This window comes from Macadamia integrifolia, unplaced genomic scaffold, assembly GCF_013358625.1.
Source record: "Macadamia integrifolia cultivar HAES 741 unplaced genomic scaffold, SCU_Mint_v3 scaffold810, whole genome shotgun sequence".
Classification (NCBI taxonomy): domain Eukaryota; kingdom Viridiplantae; phylum Streptophyta; class Magnoliopsida; order Proteales; family Proteaceae; genus Macadamia; species Macadamia integrifolia.
The window spans coordinates 100097-120176 of record NW_024870543.1 but is presented as its reverse complement, the minus strand read 5'-3'; the positions used below and the strand labels follow the sequence as shown (position 1 = coordinate 120176).

Sequence of the window (20080 nt, the reverse complement as noted above, 5' to 3'; positions counted from 1 at the left end):
CTGCCTCCACTATGTACTTACAGCCAATCCTTTGGCCACAACTCACTGCCTATGTCCCCAAGAATTCCCCTTTGATTGCGGCCCTTGCTCCTCCAGTTGCCCCTGACACCACTGCTACTACAGTTGCTCTTGATACTGCTACTTCTTCAATTAACCCTGGTGCCGATGCTTCTTTAATTGACCCTGGTACCATTGCCTAACCAATAGTGTCCCCTGTTCGTGGTAGATCTCACCGTCGTTGCCCCCACCAGAGCCGTAGTCGTATGGCTCTGTTCATTCACTGTACTAACCCTAGCTCCCCTGCTTCCATACCAAAGTCCCTTGTTCTGCTAGACTACACCCCTTTAACCGCTGGTCACAACAAATTCGAGCTTCTCTCTAACCACTCCTGCTCTGATGATGGCAGCTTGTCCCCTCGTACTTGTTGTTCAGTGGATTTATTCGATCTCTCTGCAATCTCTGGTTCTGACCCTCGAGACCCCCTCTCCCTCTCCACTTCCTTTCCGCCTCCTTTTGATGCTTCTATAAGTTGATGCATCCTTCCTCTTTTTACCCTTTCCACCTCTCATTGTTCTGACCATTTTTCCACCATTGCACACCTTCCCCCCTTCTCCGCCTCCCCTCTTCTAGCCCTCTCCCCTTACGGTCTGGTTCTTCCTTAGACCAGACCAGAACCCTTAATTGGATCCTGACCCTCCGCACCACCTTGACCCATCCTTTCATCCTTCTCCTCGAACCTGTGACCACTAGGTTGAACTAGAGCAACAGTACCGTTGCGTCGAGGTAAGCTATTCAAATCAACAACTCTTGTGGTAGACAATCTAAAAGATTTTTCTAATATTGTTGGGATATTCTCCAATTTTGGGTGTTAGGCTAATCAAACTCCATGTATGCAAACAACAATAGAACTACAGCAGTAAGTGATGTAGATGAGCCCATGTATGGGCTTCACTACTGAAGGAAAAAGAAATAGAACCAGCTTTAAAAATGGTTTAGATCTTGCCATCAAATCAGGCTTTTGGAAGGCATATGTTTCTTCCATTGAGCCAGCATGTTGGATTCAATTTTTGTAGCCTAGAACAGCTCTATTGATTTCAGTTCCTGCTGTGGATTTTGTCTATTGTGCTGATTGGTCAAAACATAATTTGTGAAGTCTTGTTTCAACTTCTAGAAGATTCCTAGTTTCTATTTTATTATTTTCTTAGTCAGCAAGCTGTCTCAATTAGGAAGTCTTGTTTCCTAATTGATTAGTTTCTTTTTTCATTACTTTCTAATTTTTGTAAAGCTTAGGCCAAGCTAAATAGGCAAGGAGTTGTAAGATTTGATGCAATGAAATTAATTAAGTTTTGTTGCGCTTGCTCACACGATTTGGCCTGAGAGAGGCTGTTTTCAACAACTGAGATAGCTGTGGGCCAGAGAAGCCCAAGGCTGAGAAAGCCTACCCTTACCCACATCTATCCCATCGGTTTCCTGTTTTCCCCTTCTTTTCTTTTCTGTTTGATCTTTGATCTCCGAGTGATTGAGTAGTAATTTAAGACCTGTTGAAGCCTTTCTAAGGATCCAAACATTAGTAGCAGTTGAAGACCTGAGATGAGCCTTACCTCCAGAATCGATCCCAGATCTTTCAGGGTTTTGAAGGTGTCAATCGAGCACCCTTATCTGCCAGACCAGAGGTCAGCTTCAGCACCCCCCCCCAAAAAAAAATTTTGAGGGTTGTTCAAGTGTCCTAAGAGGAGCACTCGTCCAGGGACTTAAGGCCAATTGAAGCCTAACGCTGCTGTAGCTGAAACTCCCTTTTGAATCCTAATTCTGCCCTAATTTTCTGTGGGTGTGATTTCTCTCCAAACTATGTTTGGATCAAGCCACAGTTTTGGGGTTTTGTTTGGCCATATAAGACCTCCGCTCGATCCAAGTTTCAGGCTCAACTAAGCCCTATTTTGTGAACTACAATTTATCAGAGTTTTGATCTAAGTCGGGTTTTATTTTTCAGTTATAACTTCTCTCCATATGTGAGTCTATTGTTTGCCTATTTGTTTGGAGCGTACTACTAGGATTTACTTGGGTTGATTACAACTGTAATCTTCCTTACATTAGCAAACTACTATTGATACAAGACATTTAAAAATAACCATCCACCTAGAACTTCAACATTTTAGATGACTTTTCAAACTGACAAAAAATTTTATATTTTACATCATATAAAGAAAAAAATTAATAATAAAATTTGATCTCATCAACAGTAGTCATGATCAAGCGTACTTGACAATCCTATGGTTTCAACCAAATTGGTGCAAGGGATCTAGTATTAGCTGTATATAAGCAATATTGCATTCGCGCTATTTATTTAAAATTGATAAACACTCTTTCACACAGTTATTTCAGTAATAGCACAAAAAGAAAACCTAGAGTCGCCTTCCAAGTTGCCCAGAAATAAGTTCACTATTGCAGAAACAGACAAAACCTGTCATTTGGACACATTGTTTCTCCCGATTTGCTATAAGTTTTCTCCAAAACAGTGAGATTAAGATAAACCTTCATATGTGCATGAGGATGTACTAGAACATTAAATAATTGTTTCCCGGTCCAAAGCTCTATTGGCTTCAAAATAAATAAATTACACTATAATCAGCTAGTGCTAAACAGATTCAAGCTTCTCTTATTCATAAGAAAAAAATTCAGGAATAAATATGCCCAATCTATGGATAAATGTAAAAAAATGAACAGTAAAAACAAATGCGTGGAAAAAATGACACCAGGGTTAATCAAAAGAATGGGGTGAAAAGTATACGTACATACATACACACACACAAAGATTAGCAATACCAAATTACTACTCAGTCCAGGATTGGAAATATAATATAGTGTAATCAAGTAGGATCGACATAAGTTGCATCCAATTGAAGGTTACTTCCTCTTCCAAACTGACAATCTTTTTTACAACTTTCCAATTATTGGAGTCCAAATAGTCAAACCTCAAAGAATGGGGGTCTGTTTTAATAAGGACTCTCTAATAGTCAATGGGAATCAGCCAAACCTGGCACCAAGGCTGAAGCATAGAGGTTAGTCTTGGCCACCTGACAATAGTGTTCTTTGAAAGGTTCACTCTCAACTCTCAACCTAGAAGCTGATTCAAAATTTCTAGGGTTAGCCACAAATTGCATTATTGCAACGTTCGATCAACAGTGGGATCCAGTAAGTAGCACACTGTGAGCATATTCAAGTGGAACACCTTTTGAGCACCCTCCTTAATGGGATCCAATTTATTCCCCCAAAGCTGCTACATATTGCCGATTTTCTCGACATACAGAAATAGGAAAAGAAATAAGAGAATTTCCACCTATGATCTCTGTGCCATAAAGGCCATTTAGAAATATGCGAACAAGAATATAAAATATAGAAACACCACCCCCATCCACTTTCTCCATTTTGGCCTGAATCCCACAACCTTTGACAGTCTATTGAATGTTCGCATGTGCTTTCTACAAGTCCATTTTGCAAATAAGCTCGACTCTACCCTTATATCTGATGCAAGCACTCAGATGAGATTAAAAAAATAATAATAATAATAAAAATAAAAATCTATGATTGTCCTCTCTTGTAATTAAGGTCCCATGACAAGACCAACCATATCAAAATGACTTATGTACATGGCAGACCAACAATTTAGAGATAATCTCGCATGAACCAGTGATCAGAGACTAATACGATTGTAGTCTCTTATATCTTCAACCCCTTCCAACTTCAGCATAGAAGAAATAAATAATGTACTTTAGCAAACATCCTAACTTAGCTCAATCATGGAAATGTATTTCAGCAAACATCCTAACCTAGTTCAATCATGGAATTCTTTCAAGGCTTCCATCATAACACCTCTCACAATGTTCCAACACTTATTGTTAAAAGCTAAAGTAAAACCATCTCGCTAGGGCCAGGTCACATTTCTTACCTCATTATGCTCAAATCTTCTTCAGTAAATTTTTTGACTCATTGTTCCCCATTAATAATGGCAAGCTAAGAATATTTTAACTTCCAAATGGCATAAATATATCTCAGGAAATGATCCTCTAGCTCTGCAACCATTCAGGAGATCTAGGGCTCCATTTTCTTTGACATTAGAAGCAAGCTATCCTCAGCCTCCTCTAGCTTTATTAATTCCCCAAGGAACAGGCATATTGTTGTATCCTAGGGGCTCTCTCTTTCCATTCCACATCCGTCCCTCTCTAACTCCATGAGGATAGTGGTTTTGCTTCATTTTCTTTGCTGTATTTGCTTTCCTTTCCCCTCTTAGGGGCTCCATGTTTCTCCTTTCTCTTTGGTAATAAATTCTTTAGTCACCCAAAATATATATATATATATATGTCACATTTGCATAATATAGAATCTTATAAAGGTCAGTCCCCTCCATCTCTGTCAGATCCACAAACAAGACCCCATCCATCTGATTCTAATCTCACTCAAAATATACAGTTCACCCTTCTATAACAAGTTCCAAATTGGTGAAGGAACCTGGTTTTTTTTTTTCTTCCCTCCCTTTATCTATTATGGCACTATTGGAAAAATCTTTGACACTTCTGAAATCTGATCCCAATGTATTTCACTATGAAGAATAATTTTGGCAACTCCCAGGTATATAGAGGCCCCTCAACCACTCTTCAAGTAGCACATTACCGTTTTTTCATTCGATTTTTCCCCCCTAATCAAGAACAAAAGGTATACATTTATTAAAAAATATAATAATAAAAACACAACGTTATCAAAAAAATTAAAAGGAATAAATAAATCATTCCACATGATAAAAACACCATAAATAATTATACCATCTATATGACCTTAGTTAGAGCTGGTGTTGGCCAATCAATTGGGTCCATAGCATCGTCCATAGAAAAACACAAAAGCGAAAAAGAAGCATGGTCATAAAAGGTGTCTTTCCTTGCAATGGAAAAGAGATGATACTAGAAAATCCTGAGGAGAGGCAACCAAAATTTCTCCATTTTTTGGTGTACATAAGTTATTCTGCACCTGTTCAACAATAGCTCACCAATTGCAAAAAATTAAGACTACAGTAAATCAGAAAAGTAACATACGTTAATACTTATAAAGACTTATCAATTAAAACTCAAGATTTTACAATGATAGATCCCAAATACTTGAAATCGTCACTTTGCTTAAGTTTCACTTGGACATGTTTGTCACACAGAACTCTATATGTACTCCTCAACTTCCTCCATTCCACTTTAATCCTATGCAATACATCATCCTCTATATCGCCTTCTTTATTAGTGATTGATCCCAAATATTTGAAATAGTCACTTTGCTTTACCTCTCTTCCTTCAATAGTCACTGCGTCATTATCTATCATAGAGTGACAAAAGTTCCAAGAGGTGTCGAAATTTTATAAAATCATAGGAGAAGAATTTGGAGGGGAGAGAATACTTGCTCTCCAAGGTAGGATCTCCATCCCCGGCGCTGGCCAGTCACTCACCGGCAACGAATAATATTTCCTTTTTCCGATGAAGGAGAAGAAGCATAGCCACTCAGACAAACAAGTTAGAAGCAGCCTCGGCGGAAGTTTCAGACAGAATTTTCTCTAGTCTTCAGTGGTTCGTTCGATCTTCCTCACTTCACTAATTCCTTTTGGTGTTTGCAAGGTTGTTTTCGGCGTCCTCACCGAGTTCTTTTTGTGGATCCCTCTGTTTGAGATTTTTTCTTTGTCTTGTTTGTCTGCATTTTATTTCTCTATCCTTTCGACTGGATTGGGGATTTTATGCTCTGCATGTTTTCGCATCTGGCCTGCCTGGTACAGATTCTTCCTTTTCGATAGCTTTTTTTAGGCTATTCAGCTTTGCATGTTGGTGTTTCTGGATTGCATGCTAGTTTCTGATAATTGATAACTATTCAGGACCCTTTCTCGCTGGTTTCTCGGGACGTTCCATAGGGAACATGATTTTTATATCCTTCAATAGTCGTGGATTGGGTCGGACCATAGTTAGGAGGGATCTTCATGCACTTTGCCGAAGATCCAAACCCAGTTTTGTGTTTATTTCAGAAACTAAGTTCTTTTAATTTCTCCTCCTTCTGTGCTCGTTTGGGGTTTCCTCATCATTTTTCAGTCCCTTGTCTGAATTCAGCGGGTGGATTACTTTTGATGTGGAATGATACTATCAGTATTGATATTTTATGGCATAGTGATTGGTGCATTCACTTTATGGTGAAGTCCTCTTCTCTTTAGAGCCAATGGATTTCTACTGTGGTATATTTGAATTCTCGGCCCTCAGTTCGTCAACGCCAATGGGATTCTCTATGAGCCCTTTGTGATCACATTTCTTTGCTATGGATTTTGCTTGGAGATTGGAATTCTATTTTATCTTCATCAAATAAGAAAGGTGGTCAGCAATGCAGCTATTTTCAGTTTGCTCCCATGCTGGATTTCATTAACCATGCCTCTCTTCTTAATTTTGCTATAAATGGTTATCTTTTACCTGGAGTAATCGAAGGAGAGGCATGCATCGAATCGAAGAGAAATTGGATCGGTTTTTTGCTAATCAGGAGTGGTTTTCACTATATCCTTCATCCAAGGTCACTCATGAAGTTATACCCTCCTCTGATCATAGAGCAATTATATTGGATACGTTAAGTACCCAGTGCCATATTCCAAAACCTTTTCATTTTGAGAAGTTTTGGCTTTTGGAACCGAATTTTGAGTCTGTGGTCACTGAAGTTTGGGATCAGCCAGCCTCTGGGTCGCTTTCAGCCATCCTGTCCACCAAACTTTCTTCTTTAAGTCAGCAGTTGAAGCGTTGGAATAAATACACAATGGGAAATATCCAGACTCATATATCTCATCTCAAGTCTAAGTTGAATTCATTATACTATGTTTCTTCTTCTAGCTGATCTGATATCTGGTTTTCAGAGGAGAATCGTATTTTGGCTGAATTAAAGAGATCTATTTCTCAGGAAGAATGTCTTTGGGAGCAGAAAGCTCGTCTTAATTGGGTTCGTCAAGGTGATGCTTGTACAAGGTACTTTCATCTCACCGCTATTCAACGAAGAGCTCAAAATTTTATTTCTTCCATTAATCATCAGGGGCTCTCTTTATCCTCTTGAAGTGATATAGCAGAAGCTTTTCAACAGCATTTCACTCTGCTATATTCCACTTCTCCTAGGACTCTGAATGAAGATTATTTTCATCCTATTAGAAATAGTCTCTAATATGGATAATGCCTCTCTTATTGCGCCTGTGACGTCCCAAGAAATTGTATCTGTTCTAAAATCTATGAATGCATCTAAAGCTCCAGGCCCAGACGGTTTTTTCAGTGTTTTCTTTCTTAAAGAGTGGCACATTGTGGGTCCAAATATTACATCACTTATTCAATCCTTCTTTGTCAATGGTCCCTTTGGCCGTGCTTTGAACAAGACCTTCATAACCTTGATTCCCAAAGTTGATTGGCCCTCCAGCATCGGTGAGTATCGACCGATTAGCTTATGTAATTTTGTGTACAAACTCATTTCCAAAATTATTGTTTATCAGTTACATCATCTCCTTCATAAGCTGATCTCTTTCAATCAAAATAGTTTCATTCGAGGGTGCCACATTCAAGATAATGTTCTCATCGCCCATGAGCTTATGCATACCATTACAAGAAAAAGAAAAGGAAAATTTGGTTTCATGGCTGTGAAGTTGGACATGAGTCGTGCTTATGATAGAATGGAATGGGATTTTATTAAATTTTCCCTTCTCAGTTACGGCTTTGATTCCTCTTGGGTTGAGCAAGTTATGTATTGTATTTCCTCTCCTCAACTCTCTATTCTTCTCAATGGTTCCCCTCTTCCATTCTTTAAACCGTCCAAGGGTCTTCATCAAGGCGACCCTCTCTCCTCCTACATCTTTATCCTTCGCGCGGAAGTGCTTTCGTCTCATATGGCTATCCACCTCAGATCCAAGCATATAAATGGAGCGTATTTCCCCAAACAATGAAGCCATTTCCCATCTTGCATTTGCGGATGATCTTCTTTTATTTGGAATAGCTACAACTCAAGAAGTTAGAGCCATGCAATCCATTCTTGATGAGCATTATTCTTATTCTGGTCAAAGTCTTAATTTACACAAAACCAAAGTTCATTTCAGTCCGAATGTTTGTTCTTCAACCAAGCACATACTTTTTGAGAGATTTGGCATTCGGAATTTTCTATTCGGGATACCTATTTGGAGCTTCCTCTCAAATCTGGGGAGTTAACGAAGGTTGATTGCCAGGCTTTATTGGATAGAGTTAATATTCGATTGCGCTATTGGAAATCTAAGTTTTTAAGTTCCGCAGGGAGGCTTACACTTACCAATTCAACTCTTTCCACACTCCCCCAATATTATGCTTTCTTCTTCCTAAGAGCATTCTCGGGGCATTTGATAAAGCTTGCAAATCCTTCTTTTAGTCGAATGGTGATAAAAAAACTTGTTCCTACAGTTGCTTGGTCGTCAATCCGTCAGTCAAAGAATTCGGGAGGTCTTAATGTTAAATTGAATAATGCTATGAATATAGCTCTTCTGTGTAAGAAGGCGTGGGAATTACTCAATTCTCCAAATTCTTTATGGGGCAGCTTATGAAATCCAAGTATTTTCCTCGAATTACTCAATTCTCCAAATTCTTTATGGGGCAGCTTATGAAATCCAAGTATTTTCCTCGAGACAATTTTTTGCATGCGTCTTGTCCTCCTACAGCTTCATGGGGATGGAAATCAATATTCAGAACTAAATCTCTTCTTATGAAAGGTATTTCTATTAGGATTGGCCAGGGGCATTCAGTGGATCCGTGGAAAGACCCTTGGATTCCGGGAATTCCAGTTAGTTTTGCTCCTTATCCACTTCATCCTCTTGCTCCAATTACAGTTGCAGAACTCATTGATCTTAATTCCTCATCTTAAAAAGCAGATTTAGTTCATTTCTGGTGGCCTCCATCAATAGCAAACATAATTCTCTCTATCCCTTTATCCATATCAGATGCTGAGGAAAAAATTGTATGGGCTGTTACCTCATCTGGGAATTTCTCGATCTCTTCGGCGTACAGGCTTGAATTAAGTCACTATTATGGATGGGAAGAGGTAAATCCGATCTGGAAAACGATTTGGCATGTTCCCATTGCTCCCAAAATTCAGATTTTTATGTGGAAGTTCATCCGCAATCGTGTGCCACATCCAGGACTTCTTGTCAATTAGGGATTTCAGCTTAATTCTCTTTGCCCATTTTGTTCTGAAGAGATCACTTTGGATCATTTATTTTGCACTTGTGTTCGCACAGCAGCTATTTGGAACTCAGCTGGTTTCCCTTCTATTCCACAAGCATCTGCTACAATCCATAGAATTCTTTCACACTATCTCTGTCAGAGACTGCCCATACAGCAAAAGCTTCTAATTTGTTCAAGATCATTTTCTATATTATGGAGTATTTTGCTGGATTTTAATGAGAAGTCTTTCAAAAACAAGTCTCAACCACCAGCTCAAATTGCTTCATCGGCACTTCGACTCTCAAGGGAATTTACTTCTTATATTAGAAGCCCAATTGGTTCAATTAATACTATTAATATTTCGTGGAATTCTCCTCCACCAGGTTTTATTAAACTTAATGTGGATGGTTCTAGTTTGGGAACTCTGGGTCCAGCTGGAATTGGAGGAATCTTTCGAGATCACAATGGCAAGTTCATTTCAGGTTTTGTTGAATATATTGGCATCAATTTTGCTTTTGTTGCAGAAGCACTAGCAGTAAGGCAGGGTCTCCAAATCATGAAAGATAAAGGCTACTCCCATGTAATTATTGAAGGTGATTGTGCTCTAATCATCAACATACTGAAGGGCTTGTTTCTTGACATTCCATGGTGTATCCGGCATATTATTCAAGACTGTTTTACACTCATTCAAGCCATTCCATCTATTGAATTCAACCTTACCTATAGAGAAGGGAATCATGCTGCTGATGCTCTTGCTTCTTTTGGAGTTAATCACCAGTTTTTTGTAATTTGGGATAATTACCCTCCTCTTTCACAGGTGCTGTCTTTGGATGGGCGAGGTATGACTTACCCTCGTTCTGTACATTTCTTTCCTTAACTAATGATATTTTTAATTTCAGCAGGAAAAAAAAAAAAAAAGACAAAAGTTACACATCACATATTTTGTCTTCGATCTGCTTACCTTAAGGCCTGTTGATTCCAAAGCTGATCTCCATCGCTCTAGTTTAGCATTGAGTCCTAGTTTTTTGTCATCCAGTAAAACAATATCGTCTGGAAAAATCATACACCATAGGATGTCATCTTGAATGTCTTTTGTCAGCTCATCCACAAGAAGCGCAAATAGATAGGGGCTTGAAGCTAACCCTTGGTGTAGCCCAATAAAGATAGGGAACTCATAGCCTTGACTGCCCTTGGTTCTCACACTTGTTACCACCTTATCATACATATCTTTAATTATTTTCATCTATTCACTCGACACCTTTCTCTAATCTAGGACATGCCATATTAAATCTCTAGGAACTCTATTGTAGGCCTTTTCCAAGTCAATAAAGACCATATGGAGATCCTGCTTAGCAGCTTTAAAGGTTTCCATGAATCTTCTAAGATAGGTAGATTCAGTTGATGATTCCCTAGCACGAAACCAAATTGATTATCCGAGACTCTTGATTCTCTTCTCAAGTGCACTTCAATAACTTTCTACCAACGCTTTCATCATATGGCTTATTAGTTTTATAACTCTATAGTTATTATAGTCCTCAATATCTCCTTTATTTTTGTAAATGGGGGTTCCAAAGCTTCTTCTCCACTCCACTCGTCCTCATCTTCCCTGTCCTCATAATCTTGTTAAAAATGATGGTTAGCCAAGATACACCACCAATCCTAAGAACTTCCAAACTTTTATAGGGACATTGTCTGGGCTTAGAATCTTACCAGACTTCATATTTCTTAAGGCATCATTAACCTCAGATACTCCAATCCTTCTTATATATCTATGTCTAGTGTTGTCTTGGTGAGAAAAACACTTGTATGGGTAAGATCCGCTTCAGTTGTCTTCGTTGGATAGCTTGGAAAAATAATCACCCCATCTCTTTATGATTTCTTCATCCTTAACAAGCACTCTACCACCTTCATCTTTGATACACCTGACATGCTCAAAATCTTTGCTCTTCATATCTCTCAACTTAGCTATCTTATGTATAGCTTTTTCCCCAGCCTCAGTGTTCAAGTTATTATAAAACTCATCATATTTCTTAGCCTTTACTTTCCTGCCCATTTTCTAGCTTCATTTCTAGAAGAATAGTATTTCTTTTTATCATCGTCTTCCTTAGTCCTTTGCTAAATCTTAAAACAATACTTCTTATACTTGATGGAATTCTGGACCTCCTCATCCCACCACCAAGTCTCGTTAAAGGCATGACCAGTGCCCCTCGATTCCCCTAGAACCTCTTTAGAAACCTTCTTAATATAGGTTGTCATCTTGGTCCACTTCTTATTAGAGTCTCCCTCACTGTCCAACTTACTATGTTTGACCACTTTACCAGTAAAGTATCCTGGAAATCTTCTTTTAGTATCCACCATCTAATCTTTGGGCAAACTGGCCTCCCTGTCTTACGAGTCTATGAGTAAAACTACATATCCAAGACCACCAATCTATGCTGCGAGGTTAAACTCTCACCCCGGTATAACCTTACAATCTTTACATAACAATCTATCAGACCTTCTAGTTAGGAAGAGGTCAATTTGGATGAAATGATGTCTGCTTTTGTAGGTAACATATATATTTTTTTTTTTGTAGAAAGCTTCTGTAGGTAACAAGGTGTTCCTCTCATTTTTTAAATAACGTTTTCATAATGCATAGATCATACATAGGCTACCGCAAAGTCTAAAACTAAAATCCCCTCCTCATTCCTCTCCCCAACACCATATCCTCTATGTACATCTTCATATCCTCGTCGATCCTTCCCAAATGGCTATTGAGATCACCTCCTAAGATAATCTTTTCAACATGACAAAAGCTTTGCACTAATCTATTCATACCTGACACACCACCGAATGATTGTGCATCAACTATAAAATAAAATTAGAAAAAACATACCTTATGGGGTAGTTTCTCATGGAGTGAGGATGAATGAGCCGCGGAACTAGTCGTAACTTTAGTGAAAGAATCAACTTTGGCCTACCACCACCATTACCCGCCCCAAGGGTTGAATAGCAGCCCATTCCTGAAGACTTGAATAGGGTGCTCGACGTGATTATTGCCCTATCCATAAGAATGAGGCCAAGCTAAGCAGAATGGATGGGAAAAACAGAAAAATTATCCCACTGTAGGAGAAACTAGGGAAGGAAGGAACCAAACTACAGGCCTGATGGTGTTCACCATCATGTGTTTCGGTCCAAGCCACCTCACATCAAAATGATCGTCTTTAATAAAAATACAAATGAATACAGATTCTAAACCGACCAATATAGATGAGATTTTTTATAGAATTTTCACATCAAAGTATTAATAAAGGTAAAATATCGGCCATTGTGACTACAAAAAAGTCTTCAAGACCAGAAAGCATGACCCGACCTGATCGGTAATAGAAGACCTCGATTGTGAGGAAAGAAAGATCAACCTAAAATGATTAGTAAGAGACCTCAATCGTGAGGAAGGAAAGACTAATCCGATCTTCAGCATAAGACCTCATCCGTGAGGAAAAAAGGCCTGAAGTGCTTGGTGAAAAAGATCTCATCACGATGAGAGAAGGGCCAACCAAATGATCGGCAAAGGAGAACCTCATTTGTGGAATGAAAGATAGACCCGAACTGGTCAACAAGAGACCTCTTCCACGAGGAAAGGAAGGTCCGATCCCAATGATAGATAAAATACCTCATATGTGGGAAAGAAAGACTAACCCGACCTAGTTGGCAAAAAAAGACCTTATCCGTGAGGAAAGAAGTGCCGACCTGACCTGGCCGGTAAAAGACATCTTCCACGAGGAAAGGAAGGCCCATCCCCAATGGTCGGTAAGAGAAGACCTCATCCGCGAGGAAAGAAAGACCAACAAGAGCTAGTCGGTAAAAGACCTCTTCTGAGAGGAAAGGACCGACCCAATCTGGTCACCAAGAGACCTCTTTCGCGAGGAAAGTAAGAGCCGACCCTAATGGTCAGCAAAAGAAGACCTCTTTTATGAGGAAAGAAGGGCCGAACTGACCTGGTCAACAAGAGAGACCTCTTTCATAAGGGAAGGAAGGACCGACCCCAATAGTCGGTGAAAGAAGATCTCATCCGAGAGGAATGAAAGACCAACCCGACCTAATCGATAAGAGAATACCTCATCAATGAGGAAAGAAGGGCCGACCTAACCTGGTTGGTAAAAGACCTCTTCTCGAGGAAAGGAAGGGTCGACCCCAATGGTCAGCTAGAGAAGACCTCATCCGTGAGGAATGAAAGATCAACACAACTTGGTCGGCCAAAGACCTCATCTGTGAAGAAAGAAAGCCTGACGGGTCGGTAAGAGACCTCTTTCGCAAGGAGAGAATGGCCGATCCCAATTGTCGATAAGAAAGAACCTCATGTAGAAGGAAAGAAGGGCCGACCCGACCTAGTAGGAAAGAGAAGACCTCATCCATGAGGAGAAAAGGGCCGACCCAACCTAGTCAACAAATGACTTCTTTCACAAGGAAAGGAAGGGCCTACCCCATTGGCCGGAAAGAGAAAACCTCATGCTTGAGGAAAGAGACCAACCCAACCTAGTCGGCAAGAGAAGACCTCATGCTTAAGGAAAGAAAGACCGACCCAACCTGGTCGGCAAGAGAGCTCTTACACGAAGAGAGGTAAGAAAGAACCTCATTCACGAGGAAAGAAGGGCCGACCTGACCTAGTCTGCAAGAGACCTCTTCCGCAAAAAAAGGAAGAGCCAACCCAATGGTTTATAAGAGCAGCCTGTTAGAGATATTGGTTATGTTACTCTAAGGGCAGTTTAGTAATTTGTCACGTTATGTTTTATTTTTCCTTTTCCTCCTTAGGGAGGTATATGTAATTCCCTCCTTAGGGAGGTGTGTGTAATATCTTGTAAATATGTCAGTGAAGTAATATATTGGTGTTAGTGAGACTTCACTCACAACCCACACATTCTACCATCTTCCTTCTTCATCTTCTTCCTCTCCAACCCCTTCTCCTTCTCTCTCTCTCTCTCGCCCTTGGTTAATCACAAACCTTACATTCTAACTTGGTATCAGAGGTCAACATCTTGGTTTGAGAGTCAGATTACAAGCTTTCCTTCTATTTTCTCTCTTTGGAACCCTAGGTTACAAAGGGTTCCAAGGAAGAGAACATTATGTGAAAAGACTTGAAGTATTTGGGCTTTGCTCTGGGCTCTCTCCGGGTAAAGTATTTGGGCCTCCCACTCAACCCTGCTAGGCTCTCGAGTCACCACTGCTCCCCTATGTTGGATATCATCAGAAAGAGCCTCCAATTGTGGAAAGGAAAGATTATATCATTTGCGGGTTGGCTTGCCCTCATCAAATCAGTCCTTCAAACTTCATACAAGTGAAAGTCGAGAGTTTTCTTAAGATTTTCTTGATCTTATAATTCTTCCTTATTCATGTTTAATGGGATCTAAAGAATGATCAATCATGTTTCCTAACTTGGTCCAGCTCCATATCAATGGAGCTATATTGGGAAAAATCCAGGCTCCCAGCAACCTCTCAAGTTGCTGAACTTTGGGCTGAAAACTAGGTAAATATTGAAATTCCATTAGTGTCTTGGTAATCCCTCTCAATTGGACTCAATTGGAGCAAGAACATGGTTCAACCATGATTCCTAGGGCTGTCCAGCTCCAACTAAGTCATTAGATGAGGTAAGAAACCTAGGTTTAACTATATGCATGATTAGGTTGTGGTTTATGTAGAAATTTGTTAGCATGCTGAGACTGTTGGTTGCTTGCTGAAATTAGTGACCAAATTGGGTTGGGAAGTGACCCTACAAGCATGGCATGATCCCTCCCTTGCTGCTGAGAGCATTGGCCTTCAGCCCTGTGCATAGCCCAAGCAAAGCAGGTTCAGCAGTCAGAGAGCTAGCAGGGCAGAAAAATTCTACAGCCAGCAAGCACCGGCCGGTGGCTCTGCAGCCCACCTGCCGGTGGAGTGTCTGCAGAACTGTTCAGCCTTTCTTTTTTCTGTTGGTCCTTTAGTAGGTTATGCCACAAACCCTTTGATAATAGTTGTTGTCCCTATAGGATGGGGTAACATGGGGCATTCCCGAGGTTAAAAAATAGGATTGGTGTATAGGCTAGTGAGGCTCTGTATAGTTCAGCATAAATGTTGTACAGAGGTGTATGTTTAGGGTACCCAAGTGTTACTGTATTAGTTCTATTATACACTATTTACATAGGAACATAAATTACCCGGCGAGGATACATGGTGACGGGAATTCAGCGGTAACGATCGGATTTTGGGTTTTGAGGTGAGTGGTTGTTGACTTTAACTTGCAGAGTGATTTTGCATTACTTTTTCAGTTTGCATAGACATGTCATATGTTGTTTCTTATATATCTTGTTTACCTGTTATTTGATTATTGTGGATATATTGTGAACTGTTGATAGAGTATGTGGACTTGTGGAGGAAAGTTTGTGAGACGGGACATGGTGACGCTGAAGGGGGATTCCGACACCATATGCCCAGTGTATATGGATGTTGTATACTTGTATGTGATGTATGGTGATTGTACCCGCATCATTTAGAATACATATGGTTAGGATATCATAACCCAAGTGCTACACCACTTGCCAGTAGGGGGTTAGGTACTAGCTAATCCCAAAGAGGTGGTATATTTGACGAGACTATTACGTCTGCAGTACAACAGACTATACTCAGAGGCAAACACAGCATGGGTAACTGATGTGTAGGATTCCGGGACTTGCAGACTTCAGACATGCAACTCCCCTGTGTCCCTGGAGCCCGATGTTGCGTAGCACTAGTTCCAAATGATGGACATAGTAATGGAAATAAGAAAGTAGTATAGCTAAATGGATTCATATGCACCTTATAACTACATGGAGCATGCATTGCATTATTTGTACTGCATGTGCTTGCTTGCACACCCTCACTAGGCTTGTGAAGCTCACCCATATGGATTTTTCTTTTTAGATGGTGGAACCGGTGCTGAGGTAGGATTTGATTTTTGCAGCGGTTTGAGGCTTGTGTCTACGAGGCATATAGAGATGCTAATGGATGTCACTTTGCTATTTTTTTTTAATGTAAATATTTATGACTGGATATGGTATCCACTGCCGTATACCTTATCTTATTGAAAGCGGGGTGTGACAAGGGCTGAATGATTATGCAGAAACTATTAGATAAAAATTGATAAAAAGATAGATTCATGGAGCAAGGATGAACAAGCCACAGAACTAGTCGCAACGATAGTCAAAGAATCATCCTTGGCTTACCACCACTGTTACCCTCCCCTAAGGGTTGAATAATAGCCCATTCCTAAATACTTGAACAAGGTGCTCAGCTTGATGATTGCCACATTCGTAACAATGAGGTTGAGTTGAGCAGAACAGATGGGCAAAGGAGAAAGAATCATATGCTATAATGGGAAAATAATCCAAATGTATGAGAAACTAGGGAAGGAAGGAACCGGCCTACACGCTCGACGGTGTTCACCATCATGCATTTCGGCCCTTGCCACCTCACACCGAATGATTGTATTTAAAAAAAGATAAATGAATACGTATTCGAATCCGACCAATATAGACTAGATTTTTTGTAGAACTTCCAATTCGAAGTATTAATAAAGTATAGAGGTCGGCTATAACGACTACGAAAAGTCTTCAAGACCAGAAAGGCCACCCCGACCTGCTCGGCAATACAAGACTTCGTCGGTGAGGAAAGAAAGACCTACCCGAAATGATCAGTAAGAGACCTCAATCATAAGGAAGGAAAGACAGACCTAATCTGATCGGTAGAAGACATCATCCGTGAGGTAAGAAAGACCCAAAGTGGATGGTAAAACAAATCTCATCCCCGAGGAAGAAGGGCTAACCCCAATGGTCAGAAAAAGAGAACCTCATTTGTGAGGAAAGAAAGATAGACCTGACCTGGTCGACAATAGACCTCTTCCGCGAGGAAAGGAAGGGCAACCCCAATGGTCTAAAGAAAGACTAACCCGACCTAGTCGGCAAGATAAGACCTCACCTATAAGGAAAGAAGTGCCGACCCGACCTGGTCGGTAAAGACCAATTCTGTGAGGAAAGTAAGTGCCATCCCCAATGGTTGGCAAGAGAAGACCTCATTATCACTGAGGAAAGAAAGACCAACCCAACCTGGTTAGCAAGAAAACTCATCCATGAATGAAAGAAAGACCAACAAAACCTGGTCAACAAAAGACCTCTTCTGCAGGTCGCCAAGAGACCTCTTCAGCTGCATCACTAAGTCAAGAAACCATAAGCCATTTGCAGCCAAGAAACCATAAGCCATTTCTCTCAGAATATAATTGCTGATCAGTTAGACTTAAAACACATACCCCATTGGAAACATTAACAAAAAACAAAATACAAAAAGCAAAAACAAGGGGGAGCATAAGGGCAAAGGGTCTTAGCCTCAGTGTACCCGCTTACCTATGTAAGTGAGGTAATCTCAGTTGTCACGGCGCCAAGGCGAACCAAGGCGGTGGAGGGTTATCTAAGCGCTTAGGCGAGAAGGCGCACGCCTTGAGGCGAACAAGACGACCAATTGTTATTTTTTATTTTTCCTATTTTCTAATATTATTTAGTAAGCTATGTATACCTTGTATCATAAAAAATCAACATTAAGCAACATAAAGTCATTAAAAATCAACATTTAGCCATATTAAATTATAAAAAATTAACATTAAGTCATACTAAGTTATAAAAAATCAAAATTTAGAGAAATGCTCTGGTTCTATAACAAGTTTAACTAGTCAAATGATATTATTTTTACATGAGACTTTTTGTATCAGTTATAATATAAAACCAGCTTTCCAACAAGTCTAAGATTACTTAAATCTAAGTTGTAATAAAAAAGTTATGCTCCGGTCAAACTTATTTTTAAGTGCGCGAATGCTGTTAAAATCGCCCGAATGAAAATAATTTTATGGATATCAAAACAAAAAATTATTTTACCGGACTTTTGGTTTTTAGCAATGTTTTAACATGATAGAATTTATAAAATTTTCATAATTGAGAAAAACTCCAGCATTTAAAAGTTGAAAATCGCCCCTATAACCAAAATCCAATTTTTCTTCTTGGACTGGGGGGGTTGACTTTTTATCCTTTTGGAATTTGATTTTTAAACTATTTTTATTGGATTCAAATAGGGGGTATTTGTTTATTTATGAATAATATCTTAAGTAAAAAGCATTTACTTAAATGATATTTTGCATAAATAAGTGCCAAAACACAAGGCGGTATGCAGTGCAATAAGGCGAATGTCACTTAGGCCCCAGGCAATTCGCCTGGACGCCTAGGTGTCGCCTAGATAACTATGGAGGTAATTAAGAATTTTTCATGTATATAGTATAATGTCAAATACAAACACAAACATATTCCAAAGCCCAACCCAGTAGCCAAGTAGCCATTTAATGATAACCCAATAACCTGTCTTATCAATTATCAAAGATTATAGCTAGTGGCCCATTTTCGACACAAATATCTTACTATTATAGTTATAGGTTAAAGTAAAATAATGATACTTTACACACCTCAATGCTCTTCTGGGTAATTAGAATATTTACATCTTTACCCTACACTATTGGGTAACACTAGAGGGCCCTATGTACCTTGGAAAGGAAGATTATAGCCATTACCCTACCAGTTGCCACCGTTAGATCCATAGTACTTATGTTATCGCTACAGTTTGAAGTAAATCTTATGCAAACACAAAGAGATGTCGTAAGAAACATTAGGACACCTTTCCCATGAAGAGGCAAGAGTAAAATCATCAAATCCTTAAAGCTGCATCACTAAGTCAAGAAAATTATGTTTGTTGATGTGGTTAGTTTCTCTCGGAATATACTTGTTGATCAGTTAGACTTAAAACATATAAAGCAATAACACCAACAAAAAAAGTTCTAATTTTTTTTTTTTTTTAATAAAGCTTCTTCTAGCTAAGTAATGCTACTTTCTCTTAAGGTATTACTACCTAGGTTATCCTACTTTTCTACTTATTCTTCCTCTTTCTTATAATTTCCAAAAACATTTATGCAAATCCAAATTTAAACTACCAGTATAACTATTTTCCACTCAAGCTTTAAACTTCTACTACTACATGTGAATCACCCAAACCTGATAATTTCTCAAACCCAATCCAGCAACCAGACTATACCACCTAATCCTATTGCCACAGGTAGGAAATTCTCTTTTTACCATCAAAACCTCTATAAGAACCCTAGGGATCCTATCTACAGTCCTGAATTTGTTCTCCTTAACAATATTTCGGGGTACTCCCTGATCTTTTTCAATTCTAATCCTTGTTCTCTAATTCAAAAGGGGTGCTGGTAAAAAGCTCAGCAGCAACCACAAAGACACAAGTTCAAGCCTTAAGAGTAACCATTTTGTGCAAAATGCTAAAGGTTAGGAACATTTCAATTCCATCCCTCCAGAGGCCTTGCGAAAGCTTACACTGGGTCATTGCCCCTTTTTAGTTTCTTAATAAAATCCTAGCTGAAACCCTTATTATATATCCTTCATCCAATTCTCATCCTTTTTTTTTCCATATCAAATATATTACTCTGGTCTGAATTCATCTGAATCTTAATAATGTATTTTATGAGTGAACAATAGAGTTTCCATCAACTTCTTCCATGATCCTATATATTAGGGCTCATAAAGGTCTGATATAAAGTACCTACAAGCAAAAAATCAATAACATCCAAGCTTCGTGAGATGTAATTTGGAGATGTGGGCTAGTAGTCGATTGAACAATCTCTAATGGCACTATATTTCGTTGTCTACTGAACCATCTCTGCTGACACTACGTTCCATTCCATTTTAGGATCCCAAAGCTGCATGAAGGTTAATAATACACCTTATATCATATATCTTGCACCAAAGGTTTTGCAAGTAAACCACACTGAA

At 39.3% G+C, this 20080-nt stretch overlaps 1 long non-coding RNA gene across 5 annotated transcripts in view; it reads right to left on the bottom strand.

Moving 5' to 3' along the window:
* Window positions 1–20080, bottom strand: part of LOC122070033 — a 44408-nt gene that overhangs the window by 9365 nt on the left and 14963 nt on the right. The gene's annotated exons all lie outside the window — the stretch shown is intronic.